This window comes from Pteropus medius, unplaced genomic scaffold (assembly GCF_902729225.1).
Source record: "Pteropus medius unplaced genomic scaffold, Ma_sr-lr_union100, whole genome shotgun sequence".
Taxonomy (NCBI): domain Eukaryota; kingdom Metazoa; phylum Chordata; class Mammalia; order Chiroptera; family Pteropodidae; genus Pteropus; species Pteropus medius.
The window spans coordinates 3,876,194-3,883,989 of record NW_024342469.1 but is presented as its reverse complement, the minus strand read 5'-3'; the positions used below and the strand labels follow the sequence as shown (position 1 = coordinate 3,883,989).

The 7,796-nt window shown below is 61.2% G+C and overlaps 1 protein-coding gene across 1 annotated transcript in view; it reads right to left on the bottom strand.

Moving 5' to 3' along the window:
* The window catches only part of SHISAL1 (shisa like 1), a 64,544-nt gene extending 57,243 nt beyond the window's left edge, over positions 1-7,301 (bottom strand). The window contains exon 1 of the mRNA XM_039863224.1: positions 7,258-7,301. The gene's annotated coding sequence lies outside the window, so the exon portion shown is untranslated. The remainder of the gene's footprint in view (positions 1-7,257) is intronic.
* Between the last annotated feature and the right edge of the window lie 495 nt (positions 7,302-7,796).

Below are 7,796 nucleotides of genomic sequence, written 5' to 3'. Positions count from 1 at the left end.
CCACTCATATATCCATCCATCCATCCATCCATCCATCCCTTCATTCACAGACATGTTCAAACACACGTGGGCTGGGTGCTGGCTACAGAGCTAAACCAGGAGTGAGGTGGTTCTACCCCTTGAGGACAGAGAGAAGCTCCATTGCTTCTGTGTTTCCTGGGTATTCGTTACTCCGTGTAGTTGTGGCGATAAGAGTAACAGTAGTATTTACTGAGCACTACGTGCCAGTCTCTACCACGCACGTTCCTAGAATCAACTCATTTAATTCTTGCAAGAACCCTGTGAGGCAGGTGCCTGTCCCATTTTTAGATAAAGAAACTGAGGCTCAGAGAGGTAATGCAACTTGCCTAAGGTCACACAGCTATTAGTGGTGGAAACTGGGATTCAAACCCTGAGACTCCCTCCAGAACTTGGGGGTTACTAAATATCACTATATGACTGATCCAGGAGCCTGGAATGTTACAACCCTTACCTCTAACCCTTACGGTCACCCTTGCAAGTTATCATTGTTATCGACATTATCAACCCTATGTTGCAAATGAGGACGCTGAGGCTCAGAGAGCGACATTGGCCACAGGTAGGAGGCGGAGCTGGGGTGTGAAGCCAGGTGGCTGAGCTGGAGCCGGCTCTGTGGTTGCCATGGCACTGGGCAGGCACCACCGCGATCTAACGGCTCGCTTGATTAATTTCCACTGTCAGCGCAGCCCCTGCTCCGGGGTCCCGGGATGATCCGGCTTGGTTCCTGCCTGGCTCCTTCACTGGAGGGCCGGAGAGTTAGTAAGAATAGCCTCAAAGTTCCTCTTAATAGTAATAAAGGGAGAATACAGAATGCTGAGGGGTTTTTGAACACACACTGTGTGCTCACTGAGCTCTTTCTGCAAATTGATCTCATCCGGTTCACACGATAACCCATTTTGCGGATGAGAAAACTGAGGCTCAGAGGGTAGGTCGCTTGCCCAGGGTCACAGAGTTGGGAAGAAGCAGAGGGGATGCGCACCAGGAGCCTGCCTCTAGCACCACTGTTTGCCCCGAGGATGGGCCTTGGCTCAGAGGCTCAGCTCCTTCCCCAAAGGCCTTGTGTTCCCAGGGATCAGATTCTGAAAAGCGATGCCCAGATGAAGCCACATTGCTGTCCTGCTCCCTGAAAAATCTCAATAACAAAGACCTTCAGAAGCAAGCCCAGGGGAGAATGTGCCGGACTCTGGCTGAGCCGTAGGCTGAACACCACTGGCCTGGCCTCTGGGGCTCAGGGAAGATGCCAGGCTTCCTGCAAAGGGGCAGAGAGCAGTTCCGTGCCCCCACTTTCTGGGTGCAGAGACCGTGGCTCAGAGCCAGTACCGTGTCCTGAAACCTGGAAGCCCTGTATGAGGAGGAGCAAGGCTCAGGAGGCAGAAGAAAGGAGTTGCCGTAGAGTTTGGCATTTGTGGTCCTTTGATGGTTTTAGAATTTCCATGTAATGGCGTAACACACTGCTCCCCAACTCCGCAAAGCCCACCTGCTCTGAGACCTCGGGTTTCAGAGGCCTGTCCGGCTGCTACCCTGGCCACCTCGCTTTCCCTCCGGACTCTGTTCTCCTTAGGGTGACGATGAGGTCAGCCTCAGAGTTGCCCGAGGGTGCTGGAGGATAATAGGTATTGAAAGAGCTTCGTAACAAAGGAACCTGAAAACATTAAAATCTGAAGATGTCACTGAGAGGCCATGTCTGTCTGAGACCCACCTCAAGACTTTCCTTAGGCTGCTTCTCTTCCTGAAATCTCTTCCGCCCGCTTCCGCCTGGCACACTCCTACCCAGCCTTCAAGACCCAAGCCAGAAGTTAACCTCCTCCAGGAAGCCCTCCCTGACCCCTCAGGCCGGGTGGGACCTCACAGATGCCTGGTTTCCTTCTCTCCTGCCCCAACGAACAAACACACACCAAAACCCACCAGGGCAGGGTCCTGTTTGAATCGTCGCTTGTACCCTGGGCCTAGCGCTGTGTCCGGCACAGGGTAGGTGCTCTGGAAATATGGGTGAAAGCTAGCTGCGTTTTCTGCTGCTCTGTAAACCCAGCTGCACACGGAAGATTCTCCCGACAAGCGGAAGGAGCCCGAAGTGAAAGCAAATCACCGTCGTTTCTGTAACGCGCTCAGGGAGCCGCGGAGGAAAAGCTTGCACGGGAGTATGGGAGGAATTTGCCTTTATTTTTAATTTGTGCCAATATCTAAGAAAGCGGCACTTTATTTTGAGCCCATTATGCGACGAGGAGCTTGGATCTGGCGCAGGAGACAAACTTTCCCAGCCCAATTTCCCCATGCAAATCTCACAGCAGCTCAGAGTGCCATGCCGCCCGCCCGCCCGCCCGCCGGGTGTTCCTCTGGGGCTTGCCAGGGAGGAGTGATCAGATTATGTAGCTGGGTTTTAAAAGATCACTGTTTGTCTCATTTTCCAGGGAAGTGTGAACCAAAAAAAAAAATTTTTTTCCCCCCTCCCAGGGCCCTGTTAAGAGCTTCCAGAACTTAATTCGGTGTTAAATGGGTGTAATTTGGGAAACTCGTGCATTATTTCTTAATTTCTGGAAGGCGAGTTTGCCCGCATCTGCGGAGGTGGCTGAGCGTGGGGACAGATGGGTGGTTATGGGAGCCTGCGCCCCAGGCGGGGAGGGGAGGGGGCGGGCTGCCGAGGAGAGGCACAGTAAATGCTCCATTCATGTCTGACTCGGGGAAATATGGGAGAAGAGGCATTTGCATTTCATCTCGGCTTCTGCTTCTCTGCTCGCTCGGCTCGGATGGGCAGGGAGGGAGGGATTCTGAAGCCTCACTTCTGAAGTGAGAACCTTGGGGGTTTTAGTGCAAATTTCACCGTCCAAGGAGCGTTGGCAGCCCCTCCCCCTCCTCTGGGCTGCGGCCTCGGAGGCCTCTGGACAACGCCTATCAGTTTGCACCAGATCAGCGAACACCCTTGGCCTTGCAGGATGCCCAAGGCACTGCGACTTCGAGCGTGTCGCCAGCCTGCTCTGGGCCTCAGTGTCCCCACTTGTATGTGGGTGAACAGACAAGCCTCGATCCCCCTCGCAGGCCATGCTGAAGCCATCCATCACGGCACACCCCACGGGCCTTGGAGATGCTGAGGTCTCTGTCTCTGCCTCCCAGCTATAGGCTACGGAAAGTGGCGGCTCCCACACTGAAGACCCTGCCAGTGCCTTTTCCAGCATGACCCTCATGGCCCCGCGTTGCTGAACGGGAAAACCCAGGCCCAGAGGGCACGTGCTTCGCCAGTGAGTGGCGAAGTCAGGATGCCCAGAGCGGGCCCGTCCCAAATTTCCCATCTGGTCACAACCAAGGAGAAGGGGGAGGGTCCTATCACAAAGGGGCCAAGTCAGCATGTGGGAGGGTTACCTTAGCAGGGTCAGGGGTGCCAAGTCGGACTTCAAACGGATTCTGAGCTTTGGTCATGTCCAGGCAAGAGGTTCTCTGGGAGCAGGTCTGAGGGGCCTTGGGGTCACCTTTATCTCACCAAGGGGGTCACACAGGGAGAGATGGGGCCTTCTCCCCGCCAGGCCCTGTGCAGGGTGAGAGGCACACCAACAGAGCGAGCGGCACCTGATGTCCCCAAGACAGCGTGGCCCAGGGTGAGCAGGCCCTGCAGTCACCCTCCTCACTGTCGCTGGCTCCAAAGGTTCAGGACCCCACCTTATAGAAGAGTGTATAGGAAGCAAGGCTCCACTGGTCTTAGGGGTTGAGTATTATTTCAGTAACTTCTAGAAAGAGCAGCTGGACTGGGAAAAGCCACTCTGGGGGAGCTGGGGCTGGGCTTCTTAGTTCATTCTAAGATCAGTATGAATCTTCTGTGCGGCTCAGCTGGGGAGAAGCTAAAGCACAGAGGCTGAGTTAACAGAGGTCGAGCATCTTCATGAAGGGAGATGATATCTTTCATCTGAGAAGAGACGGGCCACGCTCTGGATCTGTCCAGAGCGGATAAACAGGACAGTGACCAGGATGTGTGATTCCAGAGGTCCTGCCTTGCAGTGGCTCACCGCACTGTGTCTCAAGAGTGACGGTGACCAGCATGGGCAGGCGTAGCCAGGCTCCGGGCAGTGTCGTGCAGTGGTTCGGGCACCACCCCAGCTGCGTCATTTTTAACCTCTCGGAGACTGTTTTCTCATTTGTACAAGGGAATCGATCATCGCCGGCTTACAGGGCTGGCGTGAGGATTAAACGAGACGATGGGGCTCGGTGCTCACTCAGTTCAGTACCTGGCACGTGGGGGGCCGACGGGCTTTCACTGTCAAGTGCAATCCTGACGCCGTGGGGGTGCAGTCCTGTGCATGTGTCAGCAAAGTCCGTGCAGACAGCGACACAGCCAGATCTGGTGTGCACTTGCTACCTCCCCCCTCCTAAGGGACAAGGACCTGACCCTGAGGCACCGCCCCAAACCTCTCCCTCCCACACACAGCAAGGAGGGAAGGGTGGAGGGGCAGGTCAGGGTTTCAGTGTCCTAGAGCTGGAGAGTAGACTCCTCTCATCCAAACTACTCCGCCCTCCCCTCTACGCACCTCAACCGCGGGCCCTCAACCGCGGGCCCTCACCCACGGGCCGCGGCAGCAGCCATTCCCCCCTCCTCCCTGCACTCCCTGCTCTCTGAACCCTCACCCAGGTCAAGTGGTGCTGGGGTCCAGCTCCCTTGCCCTGGCCCTACTCCCGCTGCACCATGCCCCTCTGGTCTCCAGTCCAGCGACCTCACCCCCAGCTCCCCGCCCCGGAGTCCATAGCTCTCTCCCTCCCACGGGGGGGCTCTGCCCAGAGCACCATCTGCCTCTCTCTTCTTGCGGCTGATTCATGCCAGCCTCTGGACCGGGACCCCCACCAGCCCTTCCTCAGGCTCTCTGGGGCAGACACTCCCCACCTGCATCCTCCAGCACCTCGGCTTCTCCCAGGCAGAGCTCCAACCCCACTGGTTTGTCCAGGGGGCCGTTTCCTCAAGAGCTGCCAAGGGCAGAGCTGACGCCTTCAGCGGCAGACATGGGGGCTCGCTGACTTGGCTGAAGAAGGGGAGGGAAGGAACGGACGGATGGATATCGGACCGAGGGAGTGGCTCCCCATGGTCTCTGGCCTCCGGAAGGCAGGCTTCACTCCCTCTCTGTCTCACAAAGGTCTGAGCAGCACTGGCCCTGCCCCCGCCCCTCCCATCTGGTCCAGCTGTCCCGAGAAGCTCTGGGGTGGGTGTCCCAGGAGAGTGGGGACGGACACACACACACACACACACACACACACACACACACACCCCACACCGCCATGGCTCCAAGCCAAACGGCTTCCCCTCGCCTCCCTCGAACAGGAGTCCAACACCCCCTAGACGCCTGAGACAGAGCCAGGAATTCAGTGAGACAGTGGCATTAAAGGAACGGGCGAGAGCCCTCATCTGGGCCTTTCGGCCTGAGCGAGGGGCAGCGCTGCCCCACTGCAGCGAACTCTCCAGCCTCCTCCTGCTCCACGCTCCACCCCCAGCCAGGACAGGGACAGCGAGCGGCCTCTCGGGGAGAAGGACTGCTCGTGGGACGGTGTCCTGCCCTGAGCAGTCGCACATCCAGGGGAAGGTGGGGGAGGGACCCCCCAATTCTGGGCGACCCTGACCAGAGCGAGGATTGTCCTGGGCTGACACGGGAGCTTGAGGGTTCTTCCGAATCTGGTTTTGAATAGCATTTCCCACCGAACCCCGCAGCTGACCCGTAGGTGAGAAGTCCCCATGTCCCCATGTGGCTGCTGGGCTGCCTGCCGCCTAGCCACGCTCGGCAGCTCTGACAGGTGAGCAAACGAGGGTGACGTTGGAACTCTCTTTAGCCTGGGTCTGGGTGTCTCAGTCACAGCTGGGGGTGAGAGTCCCAAGCCACCGGTGACTGAGGACATCTGAGGGGTCCATGCTGGGGTCCAGGCCTCCGTGTATAGACTAGGACACTGAGGCCCAGAGCGGAGCAGCCAGCCGCCTGAGGTCACACAGGCAGCAGCACGGTCAGGCCTTCTAGGGCTTCCTGGTGTGACCTCACAGCAACCTTCAGAGATGGCCATGGCTCTCGTGCTACTTTACAGATGGGGAGACGAGGCTCAGAGTGGCCCAGCACCTTGCTCAAGGTCACACAGCCAGGGGAAGAGGGCTGGAGGTCCCCGGCCGGGATTCCTGGGGCATGGCCGCTCTTCCCACCCTGTCTGGACTTCCCTGGGCAGGAGCCATCACTAAGCCAGAGGATCAGAGAGGCCGACAGAGAGGCAGGGTTACAGACATGTACTCCCACTGCAGGTTATGTAACTCCCCTTCCCCGCCCCACCGCCCCGGGGGTGCGGCCGGCACCCCGCACCTCCAACCGACCCGGATCCCCTGCAGAGCGGGCCGGGCCCACAGGCTGGCACCGACTCTCCAAAGACATGACAGTTGGAGGTGCCAGGGCGCGCTTGCTTTTTTCCCTCCTTTCTTGTTCCCTCTGGCTGAGTAACAAATACCAATACTAATAATGATAATAATAATTATAATAAATATAACCTGAAGACGCTTGGGGTCTCGTTGCCATGGCAACCGCTGGCGCTAACGAGCTTGCGAGGCCGCCTCCGGGCCACCCGGCCCCAGGCGCGGGATCAATATTGATTCGGCCCCGGGAGGCGGCGGCGGCTCCGCTGGGGCCACGCGGCGGATGGGGAGAGAGGGCGAGCACTTGCAGGGGCCTTTCGGGTGGCCCACGCCGCCCAGCTAGGACCCCCCGGAACCGGCCGGGTCCTCGGCGTGGCTGGGGAGCCCTGCCCGACGCGCGCGGGGCTCCCGGCTCGCTGCGCTTCTGGACTCGGTGCTCGCACGCCGGTCCCGCCTCGGACGCGGATCCCGGCCCCGCAGGCGCGTCCCGGCACTGTGCGCCCCGGACTGCTCGTCAGACCCAGGCCCCGTCCTCTGCAGGGCTGAGTGACCCCGACAGGGGTGAGCCCTGACGCGGACCCCAATGCCCGGGCGCTGGCTGCCCGACACGGCTCCTGCCACCAGATTCTTCCCCTGCGCGTCCCCCACCCCTTGCCAGAGCAGCCCGGACCCCCCGTGCTCCGAACCCGCCTCTCCCGGTGCGCCCACCCCTCCCGCCCCGGTCGCCTGCACCCCATTCCTGGGAGCCTAGGCGCGAGACCGCCCCCCCCACTCGCCGGGACCCTCCTCCGCAGGAGCTCCGCCCACCGGCCCCTTTCCCAAAGCGCGGGGACCCCGGCCCGGCGCGCACCTCCCCCGCGCGGCCCGCCCGGGGCGCCGCTCACCTTGTGCCCGCCGCCCGCTCGCCGCTCGCTCCGCCGCGGGGAGCCGCGCCCGCGGGGCTGCGCCGCCTGCTGGGGTCCGGGGCCGCCCACGCCGCCGCCGCAACAGTTGTCCCGACTCCGGGGGCTGCGGGGACTTGGGGTCTCCGGGCCGGCGCCGGGAAGGTGCCCGCTTCTAGGCGCGCGGGGCGCGGCGCGGCGCTCGGGCTGGGGCCGGGGCTGGCGCTGGCGCTGGCGCTGGGGCTGGCGCTCCGGCTGGAGGTCCGGCCGCCCGCCGCATGCCCCGCCGCCCGCCCGCGGCTACTGGGCGGCCCGAGCCGCCCGCCCGCCAGCCCGCCCCGCGCCCCGCGCCGCGCCCGCCGCCGCCGCGCTCATGCTCGCCGGGCCCCGCGCTCGCCGCCGCGGCCACTTCACTCTTTGCCGCCCGCCGAGCGCCGGCGCCCTCTCTGCTGCCCCCTCTCCGAGCTGCGGCTCCCCGCGGCCCGCCCCGCCGCCCGCGCCCCCTCGCCGGCGCCCGCAGCGCGCGCTCCGCTCCCCTCTGC